Here is a 10185-nt window from a genome sequence, read left to right on the forward strand (position 1 = left end):
AATAATAGTAAGAAGCAGAAAGTCCTGCAGAAGCGTGACACTTGGTGCCGAAAATGACAGTTATCCATCACCATAGTCAAATGCATCGTATTGCGCGCAAATAGGTGAAAATACCTGTTACTATGTAATCACATATTGCCGAACAGTCACTGTGAAGAGTCACATCCATTAACTTTCTGAGAGTATGCGACAGAGTTGAACGACCAAGTAAAACTGATCGTAGGAAAGGCAGATGCCAGACTGAAATTAATTGGAGGAATCCTCAGGATGTGTACTCCAACGATGATTTACACTCCTGGAAATGGAAAAAAGAACACATTGACACCGGTGTGTCAGATCCACCATACTTGCTCCGGACACTGCGAGAGGGCTGTACAAGCAATGATCACACGCACGGCACAGCGGACACACCAGGAACCGCGGTGTTGGCCGTCGAATGGCGCTAGCTGCGCAGCATTTGTGCACCGCCGCCGTCAGTGTCAGCCAGTTTGCCGTGGCATACGGAGCTCCATCGCAGTCTTTAACACTGGTAGCATGCCGCGACAGCGTGGGCGTGAACCGTATGTGCAGTTGACGGACTTTGAGCGAGGGCGTATACTGGGCATGCGGGAGGCCGGGTGGACGTACCGCCGAATTGCTCAACACGTGGGGCGTGAGGTCTCCACAGTACATCGATGTTGTCGCCAGTGGTCGGCAGAAGGTGCACGTGCCCGTCGACCTGGGACCGGACCGCAGCGACGCACGGATGCACGCCAAGACCGAAGGATCCTACGCAGTGCCGTAGGGGACCGCACCGCCACTTCCCAGCAAATTAGGGACTCTGTTGCTCCTGGGGTATCGGCGAGGACCATTCGCAACCGTCTCCATGAAGCTGGGCTACGGTCCCGCACACTGTTAGGCCGTCTTCCACTCACGCCCCAACATCGTGCAGCCCGCCTCCAGTGGTGTCGCGACAGGCGTGAATGGAGGGACGAATGGAGACGTGTCGTCTTCAGCGATGAGAGTCGCTTCTGCCTTGGTGCCAATGATGGTCGTATGCGTGTTTGGCGCCGTGCAGGTGAGCGCCACAAACAGGACTGCATACGACCGAGGCACACAGGGCCAACACCCGGCATCATGGTGTGGGGAGCGATCTCCTACACTGGCCGTACACCACTGGTGATCGTCGAGGGGACACTGAATAGTGCACGGTACATCCAAACCGTCATCGAACCCATCGTTCTACCATTCCTAGACCGGCAACGGAACTTGCTGTTCCAACAGGACAATGCACGTCCGCATGTATCCCGTGCCACCCAACGTGCTCTAGAAGGTGTAAGTCAACTACCCTGGCCAACAAGATCTCCGGATCTGTCCCCCATTGAGCATGTTTGGGACTGGATGAAGCGTCGTCTCACGCGGTCTGCACGTCCAGCACGAACGCTGGTCCAACTGAGGCGCCAGGTGGAAATGGCATGGCAAGCCGTTCCACAGGACTACATCCAGCATCTCTACGATCGTCTCCATGGGAGAATAGCAGCCTGCATTGATGCGAAAGGTGGATATACACTGTACTAGTGCCGACATTGTGCATGCTCTGTTGCCTGTGTCTATGTGCCTGTGGTTCTGTCAGTGTGATCATGTGATGTATCTGACCCCAGGAATGTGTCAATAAAGTTTCCCCTTCCTGGGACAATGAATTCACGGTGTTCTTATTTCAATTTCCAGGAGTGTAGATAAGATATCTGTATGGTGCGGAAAGTGGCAATTGACCCTGAATAAAGAAAAGTTAGAAGTTATTCACATGAGTACTAAAATAAATCAGCTAAATTTCGATTACGCGATAACACACACAAATCTGAGGGCTGTAAATTCAACTAAATACTTATGGATTACAATTACAAATAACCTAAATTGTAACGATCACATTGATAATATTGTGGGTAAAGCGAACCAAAGACTGTGATTCATTGGCAGACCACTTAGAAGGTGCAACAGGCCTACCAAAGAGACTGCTTACACTACGCTTGTTCACCCTATTCTAGAGTACTGCTGTGCGGTTTGGGTCCGCATCAGGTGGGATTGACGGATGACATCGAAAAAGTACAAAGAAGGGCAGCTCGTTTTGTATTATCGCGAAACAGGGGAAACAGTGTCACAGACATGATACGTGAATTGGAGTGGCAATCATTAAATGAAAGGCGTTTTTCGTTGCGACGGGATCTTCTCATGAAATTTCAGTTTTCTCCTCCGATTGCGAAAACATTCTGTTAACCTACCTACATTGGGCGAAATGACCATCACGATAAAATAAGAGAAATCAGGGCTCGCACGGAAAAAGTTAAGTGCTCGTTTTTCCCGCGTGCCGTTCGAGAGTGGAACGGTAGAGAGACAGCGTGATGGTGGTTCATTGAACCCTCTGCCAGCACTTTATTGTGAATAGCAGAGTAATCACGTAGATGTAGATGTAGATGAGATGGAGGAGGTAACTTACAAAATCCTCTCTCGGCTAATACCGGATTATTGTTCGTCATGCTGGACCCCGTACCAGACAGGAAGACAGGACTGATAGAGGAAATAAGGAATATCCAAAGAAGAGCATCGCGTCTCATCGTAGGTTCATTTAGTATGTGCAAAAGCGACAAGGAGATCCTCATCCAGTGCTTTATTGTTAAAAGCCGGGGGTGTAAGTTCGTAGAAGTGTCAATCAAATACATTGCTTCCTCCTGTGTATATCTCGTGAAAAAGCCATGAAAGTAAAATTAAATTCGAGCTCACACAGCGGCTTACTAACAATCATTATTCCAGTATCCATTGCACAGGGGGCACAGCTTTTAAGTATTTGCGAAACGTTTAATTTTAACCACTGAAAACTGTTGGTAAGCATTTCTTTATTTACAAGTTGTTTAGAATTTCAGATCATCTTCTGGTTCCTTAATTACAACTGCTAACGTGGCAATATTAATACTGTGGAGTCAGATAACATCAAATCCATACTGCGTCACTGCCGTAAACAGCGAAATACATTATACAGCCCGTGGTAACGAGTACTTACCCCGCCAATCTTTGTTTACTTTTATAATCGGGTTTTATCTTCTCGTGTGATGGCAGGCTATATACTTGTACATGACCAAATTTTAACAGTGTTAGTACATTTTACTATGCAACGTATTTTAATATTGACGGCAGTGACGCAGAATGGCTTTTGTGTTATTAGGCACCGCTGTATCAGTACTGCCATGCTACCTTTTGTAAATACCTGTAAGACGAAGACGATCTGAAGACTGAAACAGGTTGTAAATATACGACTGCATTTAGTAAACTTAATCCTTTATTAATTCTTATGTCTCTCCTTTAAATGTAGAAATCACTTAAGCTGTGTTCCAGTCCTCATGTACAGGACAGTTGTTCCAACACATACCGGTGAGGCATAATAAAGAGCTATTTTTAAAAGGGTGTCAAGTAAAAACACTTCGTTAAATATTTTTATTTCGTAATATCAAAATACATGAAAAAGCATTTACTGCAACAGTAAAACATCAGTTATTTTTCTAAAATAACTCCGGCAAGATGGTGTTCGTTTAGACGCACATGTTCCTCCACCCGGACCTTGAAGAGACTTATTATATTGCGCAGCATTACCAGTGGGATTTGAACAACTTCCTGTCGTATCCGCTCTTTCAGGGCTTCAATTGTTCGAGGAGGGTTATCTTGATAAACTTTGCTTTTCGCAGTGTAGCCCTTTGATCCCTAATGAAGACATGGCGCACCACACAGTAACTTTTGCGGGCCGCAGTGGTTGCTGACGGAGGTCTCTGGGATTAACGTCACTCCAAAATGGAAAGTTATGCTTGCTCACATAACCGGACAGATGGAAGTTGAAACATCCCCTTAGAAAAATTTATGAATGACAGTGCTGGTAAACCTCTTACGTTATTTGATTTTTAAACAGCTGAGCAAAACTGAACGTGCTCAGACATTTCTCTCTTTACTTATTCTGATCAACACTAAACTGACACACAATGTATTTAGCGCAACGAAATCTGACTTTCAATAATCCCTACAAAAGAATGGCCGTGACTAACAATAATCTATCCTTTCATGAATCACTTACCTCACAAAAATATTCATTACTGGAACTACTGCAATACTGCGTGTGCCAATACTGCCAGCTAAATAAAAGATTCTAACTACTGAAAGCACGAACTACTGATAGGTATAGTTAGCAAATGAAATAATTTGATAGAGAACAAACAATGTACTTACCTTAATAGTGTTCAAATGTCATCAATTCATGACATGCAGTCTTACAAATTTCGTTTTTCTGACGGACACACGTCAAGATCGTCCTCACTCAAAACTCTGCCATCTCTCTCCCCACATCCAGCACTGCTGGCGACTCACCTCCAACTGCGCAACGCTACGCGCTGTTCATATCCAACTGCCCAACACTATATTAGCAAATATTACAACAATGCAAATTAGCCACAGACTGGACACAGCACAGTCAGTGATTTTCATACAGAGCGCTACATGGCGTTACCAACATAAAGACCTAAACAGCCTACTTACAAAGTGAGCTTCATTACTCATCCACAAACGGTTTAGAACGTCCTCGTCTTGATTAATCATGTCCAAAAATTCTAAGCAGGAACGGCTTCTGCTCACATAACCTGTTTCCTTAAGGGCCTGAACCATTTGGATTTTGTAGGGGTGAAAGTGTAAATCTTGGTGTAAAATTCTTCTTACATTCTGTTTGAAATCCCTAGTGTAGCGCTGTGTCGGCGAGCTGAGCGATGAGAGCTTCTCCCAGTGGTAACTCTTAACGTTCAATGCTTTCAGGTGTGCGCACAGTTTTTGGTCTCCCAGTTTTCTTCTTTGTCGTTGACGCCGTCTCCTTAAAGTTCTCAACCCACTTTTTATTCGCAAAGGCAGATGCCACCACCCGACTCCGATTAATGTTGAAGTGACTGCGGAATGCACGACGTGCTGCTGGTACGAACTACCGTTTTGATAAAATGCTTTGACAGCGTACGTTGTGGGGTCCAGTGCTCCATTATGACTAAATGCTATTTCGTGCCAAACGTAACGGACGCTAACCCCTCCTCTACCTCTCTCCGACACAGCTTGATTCGAGCGCTTTTTAAAATCGCTCGATATTATGCCTCACTCTGTATTTAAAAATGTAGGATATCAAAATTCTAAAATGATTCCTCCATATTTGATTAATTCAGCATTAATGGCGTCTACGCCAGTAGCCTTTCCATTTTGGCTTATAGATGTAGATGTAAATGTGTGTAACTACATCGTTGACTAACAACCGCGGGCCGGAGTGGCCGAGCGGTTCTATGCGCTACAGTCTGGAACCGCGCGACCACTACGGTCGCAGGTTCGAATCCTGCCTCGAGCATGGATGTGTGTGATGTCCTTAGGATAGTTAGGTTTAAGTTGTTCTAAGTTCTAGGGGACTGATGACCTCAGCAGTTAAGTCCCATAGTGGTCAGAGCCATTTTTAACTAACAACCAAATAAATGGTTTAAATGGCTCTGAGCACTATGGGACTTAACATCTGAGGTCATCAGTCCCCTATACTTAGAACTACATAAACCTAAGTAACCTAAGGACATCACACACATCCATGCCCGAGGCAGGATTCGAACCTGCGACCGTAGCAGCCGCGAGATTCCGGACTGAAGCGCCTAGAACCGCTCGACCACAGCGGCCGGCTGACTAATAATCCCCAACTCTCCTTCTTCTAGATGTACTAGCAACTATTTCTCCAAAACTGTCTGCGAAGCCAGTGCAGAAGTCAGTGGCTCCGGCACTCTGGCCCCATCGTCAGCAGTCGGCAGCTCGCCCTCCCGCTAATGGCAGCTGGCCCGCGGTTTATTTGGACAGCCCGGCCACGGCTGGGCGCACAGTGGCGCTCTGTTGGCCGCTCTGGCGAGCCAGAGGCCCGGCGGCGCGAGCAACTTTGCGCGACAACAGATTTAGGAGCGGCCCGCCTTGCTGGGCTGAGAAGGAGCAAAGAAGTGCTCCTGCGTGCGCCAGAAGCCCAGAAAATTTGTGGCAATGTTCCCCCTGTCAACGTGTGCGGGCTTCGGCTTGGGACCCACATTATGTGTCAGGGTACGAATGATGACCTGCTGGCCCACCGGCAGCGTCGAACAGTAGAAGAAGAGGGAGTATGTTGTACAGTGCTGTTCCACTCAGTACACGACGTGAAACGCCCTTCGACATCCTCGACATGAGTGCGTGCGTACAGTCACACTACGCGCGGCGTTAGCACAACTATCTCAGAATTATATACATGGTGTTACAAAAAGGTACGGCCAAACTTTCAGGAAACATTCCTCACACACAAATAAAGAAAAGATGTTATGTGGACATGTGTCCGGAAACGCTTAATTTCCATGTTAGAGCTCATTTTAGTTTCGTCAGTATGTACTGTACTTTCTCGATTCACCGCCAGTTGGCCCAATTGAAGGAAGGAAATGTTGACTTCGGTGCTTGTGTTGACATGCGACTCATTGCTCTACAGTACTAGCATCAAGCACATCAGTACGTAGCATCAACAGGTTAGTGTTCATCACGAACGTGATTTTGCAGTCAGTGCAATGTTTACAAATGCGGAGTTGGCAGATGCCCATTTGATGTATGGATTAGCGCGGGGCAATAGCCGTGGCGCGGTACTTTTGTATCGAGACAGATTTCTAGAACGAAGGTGTCCCGACAGGAAGGATATCGAAGCAATTGATCGGCATCTTAGGGAGCACGGAACATTCCAGGCTATGACTCGCGACTGGGGAAGACCTAGAACGACGAGAACACCTGCAATGGACGAGGCAATTCTTCGTGCAGTTGACGATAACCCTAATGTCAGCGTCAGAGAAGTTGCTGCTGTACAAGGTAACGCTGACCACGTCACTGTATGGAGAGTGCTACGGGAGAACCAGTTGTTCCGTACCATGTACAGCGTGTGCAGGCACTATCAGCAGCTGATTGGCCTCCACGGGTACACTTCTGCGAATGGTTCATCCAACAATGTGTCAATCCTCATTTCAGTGCAAATGTTCTCTTTACGGATGAGGTTTCATTCCAACGTGATCAAATTGTAAATTTTCACAATCAATATGTGTGGGCTGACGAGAATCCGCACGCAATTGTGCAATCACGTCATCAATACAGATTTTCTGTGAACGTTTGGGCAGGCATTGTTGGTGATGTCTTGATTGGGCCCCATGTGCTTCCACCTACGCTCAACGGAGCACGTTATCATGATTTCATACGGGATACTCTACCTGTGCTGCTAGAACATGTGCCTTTACAAGTACGACGCAACATGTGGTTCATGCACGATGGAGCTCCTGCACATTTCAGTCGAAGTGTTCGTACGCTTCTCAACAACAGATTCGGTGACCGATGGATTGGTAGAGGCGGACCAATTCCATGGCCTCCACGCTTTCCTGACCTCAACCCTCTTGACTTTCATTTATGGTCGCATTTGAAAGCTCTTGTCTACGCAACCCCGGTACCAAATGTAGAGACTCTTCGTGCTCGTATTGTGGACGGCTGTGATGTAATACGCCATTCTCCAGGGCTGCATCAGCGCATCAGGGATTCCATGCGACGGAGGGTGGATGCATGTATCCTCGCTAACGGAGGACATTTTGAACATTTCCTGTAACAAAGTGTTTGAAGTCACGCTGGTACGTTCTGTTGCTGTGTGTTTCCATTCCATGATTAATGTGATTTGAAGAGAAGTAATAAAATGAGCTCTAACATGGAAAGTAAGCGTTTCCGGACACAAGTCCACATAACACATTTTCTTTCCTTGTGTGTGAGGAATGTTTCCTGAAAGTTTGGCCGTACCTTTTTGTAACACCCTATATATATATATATATATATATATATATATATATATATATATATATATATATATATAAGGCTCACCGGCCTTTTCACCATCTTCTTCTGTGCGAATGTACAAACAGTGCCCGAACTCCTACGGGAATCGGAGGTAAAGTTGCGAATAATGAGTATAATGGGCAGGGGCACTATGAAATAGTGCGGGACAGTAAGTTGCGAATATGGGTCTCACGGGAGACATGCCAGATGTAAGTCCCTGCAGTCACACTATCCGCTGTGTCCTCGTTGTCTCAGCTGGACGACGGTACGGTAGCTCAGCGTGTTCGGTCAGAGAGCTGGTTGACCTCTGTAATAAAAAATACTGAGTGGAAGGATCAACAAATGAACTTGAACGGATGCCATGTGACGTCCGCAACTACCAAAGACAACGATCAACAACGAACAAAATGAAAAATAAAAATGGATAGAGCGTCTGCCATGTAAGCAGGAGATCCAGGGTTCGAGTCCCAGTCGGGGCGCACATTTTCAACTGTTGACATATCAACGCCTGTATGCAGCTAGGGGTATTCATTTCGTTGTAATTTCGTTATCTCAGAATTTACGAGAATGACCAAAGAGATCACGCAAAACTTCACTTATTTTGTGGCTTGTCGATCTTTTCCAAGTTGACGAAGCATTTTGATGTTTTTCATTTTAGGATAAATAGTTCAAATGGTTCAAATGGCTCTGAGCACTATGGGACTCAACTGCTGAGGTCATTAGTCCCCTAGAACTTAGAACTAGTTAATCCTAACTAACCTAAGGACATCACAAACATCCATGCCCGAGGCAGGATTCGAACCTGCGACCGTAGCGGTCTTGCGGTTCCAGACTGCAGCGCCTTTAACCGCACGGCCACTTCGGCCGGCGATAAATAGTTCTCTGTAGATAACGTTCAATAGAATCTACTTTACTTGATTCTGGCTATCAAATTTTACTCATTGGGAGGCTACCTTCGATAATGTGTTACTGCATATTTCACAATCCATAAAAATGTTGCTAAATACTTCAATAATAAATAAAGTACATTACATTTACGTCTGTTCAATAACATATCTAAAAATCTTCTATATTGCTGATAGGAGCCGGCCGTGGTGGCCGAGCGGCTATAGACGCTACAGTCAGGTCCGAATCCTGCCTCGGGCATGGATGTGTGTGATGTCCTTAGGTTAGTTAGGTTTGAGTAGTTATAAGTTCTAGGGGACTGATGACCTCAAGAAGTTAAGTCCCATACTGCTCAGAGCCATTTGCACCATTTGCTGATAAGATATGTCACAATGTAGGCCAACCATACCTATCAATTAGACGCTTACATTTTGAAATCTTCTGGAAGGATAGCTAAAAAGTTCAGTATTTATGGTAAAAAAGTATCAGATGTTGTCGTTTGCTACAAACTAATTAAATGCGTTTGTAGGCATCGTTCATAAAAGGAAAACTAATTTGTAGTTTTCGCGTTTACAAGTACCTGAAACTTGAATGTTCCGAGAATTTGCTGGGTGATTTTATATTTTCAAATACATTTTTCTCTGTTTTACTGGTGCAAAAATCCGAAAGTAGTAGTGGTGTTAATAGTTTCACAACGGGAGTGTGTTTTGGAGTTTACAATTACGACATAGTTAAAATATTTCGTATTTCAATATTAACTCAGTTCAGCAAGTTTGTCAAAATTTTAAATGTATTTCTAGTACTCTATCTTCTAAGCCTTCTCGTCAGATGAAAGTTCTTAAAAAGGTAGTTACTTGCGCACAACGCGGTATATGTTGCCCAAATGTGTGTGAAATCTTATGGGACTTAACTTCTAAGATCATCAGTCCCTAAGCTTACACACTACTTAACCTAAATTATCCTAAGGACAAACACGCACACCCATGCCCGAGGGAGGACTCGAACCTCCGCTGGGATCAGCCTCACAGTCCATGACTGCAGCGCCCCAGACCGCTCGGCTAATCCCGCGCGGCTATATGTTGCCCATTTACCTTTTCCAAGCCGGCAGAGATGGATTGTCAAAGCGAATTATTTATCGATCCGATTACGAGGAAACAATCTGGAGGGTCATCAAAAGCACTGTGAGAGACTACCGTTGTAGAGTCGGTTGAGAAACTCTGAGGGATTTTCGGGAGCTTTTCCGAACTGCCCGTCTGCTGCAATACTCCCTTTGTCGAAAAGTTATGAACTTTGGGGGATAGGGGGGACGATCTTCCCCAGATCCGGTTATGAAGTCGTTAGCTAGAAAGCTGTCAACATACTTTGAATGTTGCGGTCAGGGCTACCTTAACCCTAACCAATATTCAAGGTTCC

Source organism: Schistocerca americana, chromosome 2, assembly GCF_021461395.2.
Source record: "Schistocerca americana isolate TAMUIC-IGC-003095 chromosome 2, iqSchAmer2.1, whole genome shotgun sequence".
Classification (NCBI taxonomy): domain Eukaryota; kingdom Metazoa; phylum Arthropoda; class Insecta; order Orthoptera; family Acrididae; genus Schistocerca; species Schistocerca americana.